This window comes from Clytia hemisphaerica, unplaced genomic scaffold (genome assembly GCF_902728285.1).
Source record: "Clytia hemisphaerica strain Z4C2 unplaced genomic scaffold, Clytia hemisphaerica genome assembly, whole genome shotgun sequence".
Classification (NCBI taxonomy): domain Eukaryota; kingdom Metazoa; phylum Cnidaria; class Hydrozoa; order Leptothecata; family Clytiidae; genus Clytia; species Clytia hemisphaerica.
Window position 1 is genome coordinate 2,057,323 of NW_027104175.1, and position 11,112 is coordinate 2,068,434.

At 35.0% G+C, this 11,112-nt stretch overlaps 1 protein-coding gene across 1 annotated transcript in view; it reads right to left on the minus strand.

Annotated features, from left to right (window-relative positions):
- Nucleotides 1-8,837, minus strand: part of LOC136814446 (nucleolar protein 6-like) — a 39,006-nt gene extending 30,169 nt beyond the window's left edge. Inside the window, exon 1 of the mRNA XM_067070995.1 lies at nt 8,717-8,837. The gene's annotated coding sequence lies outside the window, so the exon portion shown is untranslated. The remainder of the gene's footprint in view (nt 1-8,716) is intronic.
- Nucleotides 8,838-11,112: the final 2,275 nt, after the last annotated feature.

The following is an 11,112-nucleotide window of genomic DNA, read 5'->3' on the forward strand; positions in this document are numbered from 1 at the left end:
CTCCCGGACCTCCCGAACCTCTCGAAGCTAAAAGTCATTAGAGAAGTGTACAGAGATCAAAGGAATCCATCTCCCGGACCTCCCAAAGCTAAAAAGTCATTAGAGAAGTGTACAGAGATCAAAGGAATCCATCTCCCGGACCTCCCAAAGCTAAAAAGTCATTAAAGAAGTGTACAGAGATCAAAGGATCCATCTCCTGGACCTCCCAAACCTCCCACAGCTAAAAGGTCACTGGAGAAGTGTACAAAGATCAAAACTTCTCTGTACACTTCTCTAATGACTTTTTAGCTATGGGAGGTTTGGGAGGTCCGGGAGATGGATTAAATTAACAAAAAGTTTCTTCAAAAGTTTGAAATCCCGGCGACCAATTAGAATAGATGTACAATGTTCTGCTACAAATCTGGATTACATAGATACCTTGGAAAAACCAAAAACATTGACCTAAAAGCCACAAAAAGAAGCAATAAGAATCATATCTATCTATCTATATGTTAAGGTTAAGTATCAAAAGGTCCTAAGACCCATTATCCATACATACAAATTATAAGATTGTATAAAAATAAAAAGTAAATAACCTATGTAAAATTTTTGCACTAATAGAGGACACAAAGAAATAGCTTGAGTAGGCTAAATTAGAGAAATGGCTAGAGTAGGCTGAATTAGAGTAGCGGGCGGGAGAACAATGTTTTTGTTTTTGTTTATCTTGGGACCTGAAGTGTTAGGGGACCTAGCACAAGGCAATTTTTTTGGGGGAGCTAAATTGTTGGGGGGACCTTACTTTGTTGGGGGGACCTTACTTTGTTGGGGGGAGCTAGAAACCTGACTGAAGCTATGCAACAAGACGCCAAACAAAAACAAAAGAGGTATATATGCAAAGATAAAGAAAAGCTGGTTGTAAAGTAGTGACTAAAGTTTGAAATGGGAGAGTCCTCGATTGAAACAATTGCTAAAAATTAATTCTATTTAAAAATAAGTTACATAAATGTAATAGGGATAAAATGCTAAACTAGTGTAAAGTACTGATGCATAAAAGACTCAAGCAGGCTAAGTTGAAATAGCTAGAAGTTATTATCAAAGGTGCTCAGGAAGACTAGAATTAGGCTGAGAATAGTTATATAAATTAAATTAATTGGGTAAAAATTGATATAAATATTTAAATATTGTGTTTGTGAGAGTTTGAAAATAAATTATTTAAATGTTTGATTTTATGCAAAAATGTATATATAAATTAAAATTACGTTGGTTTGGCCAGAATTTTCAACTTTTGATTTGAAAGTTCAGGTTTTAAATCGTTCCAAAGATTAACAGTGAAAGGTACAAATGAGTTTCTGTAGGCCAGAATGCGACCATGTACTTGTTGGAAACTGATACAGTTTATATATCTTGCTCTACTTGGTAGGAATGATTCTGGGATAGCGATAGATTTATGGATGATTTTGTGCATCAGTACTTCCCTGCCATTTTGAGTGTGCTGGCCCTGGGTTTCCTCAAATAACCCATATCGCGCATTCTGATTGGTCGGAGAAAGCGAAAGTGGTTTTTGCGCGTGCGAAAGTGGTTTTCGCACGTAAATCGCGTGTTTTTATTGGACGAAATAACCTCAGTCTCGTATTTTATTGGACGAGATAATCTCGGTTCAAGATTCTGTCGCTTTGCTACAGGAAATATATCCAACACAATCGAAGGTATTCAATATGATTGAGAGTAATTGAAAGTATATAATCGAACAGTAATCGAAACGATCGAACGATTCGAAACGGTCGAACAAAATGCCATAATTTGGAGTTGAGTGAGTATTTAATCACGGATAGAATCAATAAGTGGTCACTGTACACTGATCACCTTCGATTTTTATCAATCATTACTGCGAAGCGAATATATATGAGCGAAGAAGTTTTGCTATAGTGTGCATGTACCTTTAAATTCTATATACCCAGGGGAGCGCAAGACGAAAACGAAAATTTAGTTCCCGTCCTGTCCCATCTGTTAAATGTGGATTAAATATTCTGATCCCGGTTGTTTTCGTCCAGGTAAGAGGCGTTACAATATCGGTTTGGTAGATTGTACTTAGGATGGCTTCGTCAAGAAAAAGAACCACTCTACGGCGCCGAAAATCTCCGAGTCAGGGCAATTTCAATAAAAGATATTCCGTTGTTCCAGTACATTATTAGCTTCTTTACTCCCGCTCTATATCAGAAAGCTGATTGGTTCGGAAAGCCAGCGCGCGGTCAAAGTGTTCAAAAAACTCAAACTTTCTCTCTGCTTTCATGGTGCTCCCTTTTAAGAAGTCGCTGCATTGACTCGAGCATTGAAAACACAGACACTTTCGAACCTTCGAATCTTTCCAATTTCGAATGTTTACTTTTTTGTGATAAATAAAAATGAAACGTTGAATGTTTTGAAAAAGTTGAAGAGGTGTAAGATGTTGGTTGAAAAGAAGCTGAAACTGGAGCAAAGAGAAAGAACAGAAGAAAGAGGATGGAAATTTTTATTGTTTCATTGACAAGACAGGCTCAACAGAGTTGTTGTGTCATTTCCAGAAAAGGAAAGCTGAAAAATGACCTGCATACGTGGTGAAAAAACTTTTTTTGCGAAGCGAAGTAAGAGATTGAGCAAGAACATGAACTTGGACTTTTTGCATGCTTTAAAATGGGGACGAACATATATTGGCTGCTCTAAAATATGTGGGCTTTGGTTGCTTGCTGTTATTAAATATGCATTTGATGGCCAGAATAAACTATTAAGGAAACATATGATTGTATTAAAAAGGATTTTAGAAATTACCGGAAATGAAAATGACTTGTAAAATATCGAAATATGTATCCATCAACAAATCTTGACAGTTATCAAAACACTGTCAAACATTTGTCTCCAGTTACCAGTAGATTTAAGATTAAAAAACCCTATAGATTTCACCACTTTGGAAAATACAGCCCTTAAAAATGTTGAGGTTTTTTGCTTGATTGTTGAAGCAAACCCTGGTTGAAGGAATTATAGGAATCTTCTTAAATTTCAGTTCTTTTTCTCTGGTTTTTCTTTATATATTCATCTTTAGGATTTTATACCACTAATAGTTTTATTATAATTATAGAACTTAAACTTTTGAATTTTTGTGTAAATAATGATGTAACTTGATACAATATTTCTAACTCGTAGCTGGGTATGGTTATTAAAGATTAAATTCCTCCGTATTTCACATCCCTGTCTCAATAGACCTACTGGTGTTTAAACCGGATAGTGCTTGACCCCAATGATTCTTTTGCTTTGATTGGGTTTTGATTGCATGCAAGGGACTCTGGAATAAAGACTATATTTGATATCAACATTTACATGTAAAAATCTTTGAAACCATGAATACTATCATCGAGTCACCAATCATTCACTGAGGAAAGTCTGTCTACCCTGGAATTCTAACAAATAAAAAACTATTTATGGCAAGGGGGATTTGAATGTTTGTTTTTATTGAAACATTCGAAATTCGAAAGATTCGAAAATTCGATTTTCGAACACGAGGTATTTAAAACCGGAAGTAAAATGAGTCGAGAAAAATAAAAACCAAAATTAAAAATAATTTACTTTAGGAAAAACTTTCCTGAACAAAAGACGCGATTTCAAAATTATCTTCGGATATTTTTTACTTACCTTTACATGAGTATTAGGAGTTCTGAAACGCGCGCCCCTTTTATTTTGAGAAATTTCATGTTAATTTCAAGACGACCCACGGCATGGCCCGAACATGTTCGGGCCTGTTTGGACCATGCTCGGGCCACAAAAAAGTATTATTGAATCGGCCCGAACATTTTGTTCGGACCATGTTCGGGCCATGTCTTTAAAGGAACATCATAGGAATAGTAGAATTTAATTTTATTTACCTTTCCTGGTTTATCATCATCCATTGTTAAATATTTTCATTAGACAAATTCAAAGTTCCAAATACCAGTTTGATTCACAAAGTTGTATAACAGTACAAAAAACGATCCAGAAAAATTCTGTTTCGAATAGGAGAAGACCACGAGAAAAGGGAACGGGATAAAGAATAAAAAGAAGACCATATTATGTAAGATTCAAATCATTCTTTTTAATAATTTTCCTAACTTAATTGGAAAATAGATGTTTAACTTTTATATTTGAACAATACCGTGAGAGTGGGTAACTTGCATCAGTGGAGGCTAACATGCATAGCCCTCAAATAAATGACCCCTCTGGTCATTAAAATACAAAGTTAAATCAAAACAAAAATGGTAGAGTAGAGCTGCGAGTGGAGCTGAATATAGTTTATTTTAATAACCAGCCAGGTCATTCATTTTAGGGCTATGCATGTTAGCCTCCACTGATGCAAGTTACCCACTCTCACGGTATATATTTGAATAAAAATAAAGATTTTTAAATTTGTTTGCTAAAATAAGGAATTTAAAATATAAATATTGGGTCCTGAAATTACACGCGCGATCGTAGCAAGTTTTCGAAAATCTGGCCCGAACATGGTCCGAAACTGCGCGGGCCACGCGCGGGCCATTTTTAAAAAGTATTAATCAAGAGGCCCGAACGGGTCGTATTTCAAGGTCGTTAAATTTCATACTTATATTCATGTAATAAGGTATAAATCATTTTTGTTTGGTGAGACCCCTATAACGTTAGAAAAAAGAACTTATCGGGCTCATTCAATACTTTCTATCTTTTTGCTTGCAACTTGCTAATTTAGTGACCTGCCTCGATTGCTTTGCAACTTCATGGTGGCCAGCCATATTTTAGTGCCCATTTCAAGGGTTTCAAGGGTCATTTTGCATCAATTTTCAAGGGTTTCAATGTGGTCATAAATCATTCTTTGGGCAATAAGTGAACGACTTGATAGGTTTTGATTTGAAAAATACAAAATAAATAAGATAGATAACTTTATGTAGATGTAACCCTAACATTAGATAACGAGAATATAGTATAACTACAAAATGAAAATGCTAGTACAGTAGGTGACTTCTTTGACAAAACTGCTAAAAAGAATTTAAAGATGTCAGTCATAAGATTCATCAAATTAAATAATGGAAGGAACACCATAGAATGTGCAATGATCTAGATAAAGAAAATCAATCATTAGGTTATTCACTTTTATCCCCACGAAGTGGGGAAAATTTTGCATTTTAAAAGTTCTTGATGAACAAAAATCCCTTCCAGATTTCTGAATTTCAAGGGTTTCAAGGGTGTAAATTCTATAGCTCAAGGGTCTTCAGAAAATCTTCATACTTTTAAGGGTTTCAAGGAAATTTTCAAGGTTAACAAAAAAATCAAGGGTGTTTCAAGGGTTTCAAGGATTTCAAGGGTCGCTGGCCACCATGAACTTTTATATATATACGGCTTGTTGATTACTTCGATCACAATCGAACGTTTGATTAGTACTGTCTGGACTGACCGTCACATTCCAAAATCAACTACAAAGAATTTGAAACGAAAATAATATATTAATTTACGTACATGAATTATCGATTAGCTCAATTAGCTCAATAAATTAATCAAAAAATCCATACCCATATAAAAAATCATACTGAAAAGCTGAAGCAATAATTTCTAAAAATTTAACACCAGAATGTAAAACCACTTTGAAACCGAAAACATGTGAAATTTTCACGACACTGAAAACAAAAAGAAAAAATATCGTCCACAAACCAACCTTGATAAAACATACAAAAAACCTTAATAAAAAATACAAGAAACGTTAATAAAACATACAAAAAACGTTAATAAAACATACCAAAAACGTTCACACATTTATTCAGAATACACGATTCTATCAAACAAAAGAAAACTTTATCCAATAAAAATGAAGAATCACACTCACGTGATCTAAATAACCAAACGACCCTCGACATGGCCCGAGAATTCTCGGGCCAAAACTTTTATTGGAATTCGCGTAAAGCCCGAGTATGGCCCGAGCTGGCACGGGCCACATTCGGGCCAATTTTTGAAAACATGATTTAAACAGGCGTGTAATTTCAGGACTGAATTTTTTTAACATTTTCTTTGAGAAAAACTTGGTTTCTCTTAACTATATTAAATATATGAATGTTGTAAATTCATATAAATATTAAATGTCTTATTTGGTATGAAAACATAGTTATAAATATACTTAGGGTGGAAATATTTGCTAGTAAACTGGTCCTGGTTTTAAACTGAAGCGTGTCCACGGGAAGCTTGTAAAGTTTTTTTGAGCAATATAAACAAAACAGGCAAATCTTATTTCGTACTATTTTGTTTGACTGGACATGCTGAATCAATTTAACATTTAACATGGCCCGAACATGGCCCGAATGACTCGGGTCATGTTCGGGCCAAAAGAATTGATAGGGTCTCTCGGCCCGAACATGGCCCGAAGAGGCCCGAGAATTCTCGGGCCATGTCGAGGGTCGTATAACCAATCAAATCACAAATAAAACAATGAAACAATAACATTACGAAAAACGCATGGTCTACTATACTATAAAACCAAAATCTTAATCAACTAATACCCTTCTTTACTCATTCAAATTTATTACCTGACAGACAAAATGGCTTCACAAAAAATTAACAAACCTGGTAAGAATATATATTTATCTAAATACTCTTTGCAATCTTCTACATCAATGTTCTAGGTATAAAGTATACACCTATGATATCTTAAGGGTCCTCTGAGTGATGACTAAGGCACTGTAACATACACTCAAGTCCCAGGTTCCTTAGTCTTTATACCTCTGAACACCTCTTAACGCTCTATTAACAAACTTGTATATAAAATGCTCAAATTAACAAACTTGTAAAATTATTGAAACTTTCCATACGTACTAAATGATATCAAAACTGTTCTCTTCAAAAGATAAATCACTTCATACTTACAAAAAATAAATCACTTCAAACATTACATCAATTTTAAATACACTTAGATCACTTCATATTTATAACAATTTTAAATATACTTGAAAATGTTTTGCATTGACACCAACATACAGTGTAGACCTAAAGCTCTAAACCAGCATCTAATAACATGAAAACCAGAATATGATTCTTCAATCAGTTACATCAAAATGCCTCGAAAATGTCAATATGAAAATTGCGTAATCAGAGAACGTATGTCTCGCTCATTATAAAAAGGCCGACACAAACTTTCAATAACTGGATTGTAACATCGAGTTAAGTCTCTTTTGTTAAGTCACCAGGGGGTAAATAAAACAGACCTTGATACATTTATCGTTCGTGTCAACTTGACAATTCATTTAAAACTCCGCCTCCTAAATATTTGGGGTAGGTAAAATATGTACAAAGAAATTCATACTTTTCCAACCCGGCAAATCTTTAAAAAAGAAGCGAACAATAAAATATAATTACCCTTTCCAAATAAACCTCTTCGGTGGCGAGCGTAGTCTACTCTGACGTAATTGTAAAATTTATGTGATGGGAGTTTGACATAGTAATGTAATGTTGTTTGGGGAATTATGAAGTTCTCTGGAATTTCGATTGCATTTATTCAGGTTGATTTTTTATGACTTCTAATGGTACTTTTTCTAACGAGTTTGATTACTCTGTTCTCACACTTATGTCTTTTTTTTTCGCGTCCATTTCCGTGATTACTTTTATTTATATTTTTAAAGACAGGTAAGAAGGCATATTGATGTAACTGTCAATGGGAATCAAAACTATAAAGTGCACTTACAAACATCAATTTGTCAGATCTAACAAAATTAATAACCGCACTGTCATCATTGACAATAAAACAAACGATTTTCTGTCAAGAGCCTTGTAAACATTCCAATAAGTTCCATCGAAATGATCTACCACAGCTCAGTCTACCATTTTTAGCGCGGTTCAAGGATTGAGCCGAAAACGCTCCGCGAACTCCAGCGCGGGTGAGAACTTCAATCTGTCAATCATTTTCTCAAGCGAAAAGTACGCGAAGCGATTCTAGCTTTACGATAGTGCTGCGGGTCATCAATGGATAGTATTCAATCATCATTATCCCTTTATTTTCATTCCTAGAACTTTTGCAAAAAAAAGGAAAAATAGAAAAGTTGTATTTTTTACTGCTCTATTCACATACTGAATTTGAAAGATCTTCTATGTGGCGTTTTTTTGCAAACTTCAAAAAACTGATTTTTGTCCCGCCTTTGCGGGACTTTGTCTTAAGTGCTTGAGTGCAGCATAGGGTACAAAGTAAGTCCAAACATGCGTTTCCCGTAATTTTTGTGTGAAGAGATAGGTCTACACTGACATGTAATTAATCTAAACCACTTAACACACAAAAAATTCCAGATATTTCTTTCTGTAAGGAGATAAATTCACTTCGCTACAGAATTTTCAAAGGAGTACTCCACAAAAGAATGGTACTCCCATTCCTTTCTATCAAAAATTAAAAATTTATGACGATGTCAAAGTACGTATAATGTCAAATAGACCTTTTTTCAAAGAGGACATCCTGTTGAATAATTATGTAGTCCAGCCATAAAAACAATGATAGAGCCATGCATAATTACTGTATCATGCATATTGTAATAATTATGCATGGTTTTATTATTGTTTTTCTGCTGGACTACATAATTATTCAACAGGGTGGCCTCTTTGAAAAAAGGTCTATGATTATAGATTGTTCATTTATTGATAGGAAAAAATTATCGAATGCATATATCCCCTAGGGCAGAGATAGCATGTCTAAACAATTTGATACCAAAAAGAGAAGAATGGAACAACCAAAACATACCTAAAAGTTCAAATAACCATGCATGTGTGTGTTGGTCTTGAAAAAAATCGCACATGGAAAATTTTCGATGTTGTTGTTGGAATAGCAAACCCCAAAAACTGCTTTTTAAGGAAAATATCCCGATTTTTTCCCGAATCGGGAAACTTTTTGTCATTTTGAAATATGCTAGAAAAGATACCACTGCTAATCTACCATTTTAAAATAAAAATATAAACAAAAAAATTTTTAATCAGCTGATCGGATGGATGGATGGTGTGTCAAGGTCGTGTCAATTTTCAATTTTAGAAGAAGACCAGTCATCAAAACTATGGTCAAGGTCAGAAGATATCTGTTGACTTGTCTCCTCTCTAGATCTAACAGAAACTAGCCGTATTGTATAAGGGTTGCGAAGCGATCCAGACTCCACCTCAATTCGCAAGTTGCTAGCAAAATAGGGGACTCACTAAAAACCCTCTTCTAATAAAGCCGCTATAGAGACAGGGTCGTAAGAGCCTTAATGACCCAAACACATTACATACATAATCCACGGCGGCACAACACCCGCCGCTGCCCCGCGCATCGCTCTTTTGTTTTCCTTCTAGTTATTCTAGTGTAAATGGTGCCTTAATAAAATCGAACGATATTCGTCGAACAATCGAACATTTTTATTCGAATTAAGAATCGTCTTTCGAAATCATCACAAAACATAAAAATAAAACAAAAACAAAAATGTACAAAGATTCCGTCTAGTACAAAGATGGCTTGTTGGTTCTTCGGCAGTTTTGATTTATTTCTTGACAAATTCGACAAATTTGATTACCTCCGTACTTCTTTATCATAGAATATCCACTTGGTTTTGCAAGGTAAGTTTCGTTCACTAAAAGAGCACTCCTCCCGCCCGCGCGACTTGCAAAAACCTCTCATTGATTGACCTTATTTGATGATACTTGATACTTGCTGTTAAAAGTCAAGGGACGATGAAGATCCTTTCTGTCACCGTTCAAACTATTTTTTTTCTATTTAACAGCAAAATAAACATTAAAAACCGAAGAACCACTGCTTAGATTGCTTAGATGCGTGCCGCCCGCGCGGCAATTTGATCAACTTCAGATTCTAAGTCCGTTTTTCGGCTTCCGGTAATTTTGTCGCTGTTCACTGCTCGGGTACGCCATTTTAAAACAGCATTTTTCGCAGTCCTAGCTACCAAACCGAGAAAGTTTTCGTGGCTTCAAGGCAAACCATTCAAGGTCATTTTGATAAAATCATCGGTTTGAAGATGTGATTTATATAGCAAATTTTATGGCAAATTTTCGCTTGGGATAGAAGTTAAAGGTACGTGCACAATATAGCAAAACTGCTTCGCTCATAAATTCGCTTCGCAAAAAATTTTCAGATTAGATTTAGGACTTCCTGTAGCTGGTAGGGTTTCTCTTTTTCTCTTTGTCAAAGAGATTCAAAGACTTTGACTTTGCTTTTATCAGTCTAAACTTAAACTCCTATATCAGGATTAGAAACTAGGCTAGTCTTACCTCTTTTATCTTTTCCTTTACAACAATACAATGCTGACAAGTTGACACAACACATGTGTACATGTACGATGTACATTGATAGTGATCCCTGGAGAGAAATAAAATCCCACCCTTCATATTTGTTTCAATCCATGATCCCATGTTTTTTCTCATCTTCAATTTACTGAAGAAAGCGGGAATTTGATGCGAGAGTCGACAAAGTGCCGTAAAAAATCATTGAAAAAAAGAATAACTTAATTATTCTTAAATATTTTCATTTTGAAGAATAGAGGTGCAAAAAAGTGAAACATAGAAAAGTTTCATTTTTCATCGCATTAAAATTGAAATAGGGGATTTGGAAAATTTTCTATGTTTAGTTTTTTGCACAAACCCCTGTAACTATGGGCGAGGACCCCGTTGCTAATGTTGGCTTGAAATCCAAAATGAAACCACTCAAAACAAAAGTAAAATCCGCCAGTACTCGAAATCCCGTAATCTTGATATATATATCAGCCTGTCCCAAGCCAGGATAAAGACAGAGGGACCCAGAGAAGATTTGCTACCTTCTCATTGTAACATCGTCTCTCTAAGAGGAAAAAGAATTCGGCCACTCTTTTTTGTTTGTAGGTCTGACAGGAGAAAACATTTATATTTTCATACTATATTATATGTGGGAGCGTTCAATAATAATTTTAAACGTCACACGCTAGGGGAGGGAGAGTCCTTCGTACCTTTCGTGACGGAGCGTGATATGAAAATGAGGGAGGAGGAAGGGTACTTGTCTGATGACCGTGACGTCAGGGTAAAAAAATTTGAAGTTGCTTTTTTATGAAGAAAAACACTTTGTTTATAATTTTAATTGTTATTTTACGAAAGAAAAGTCCTAATGAAGATTAGACTATTTGTCAA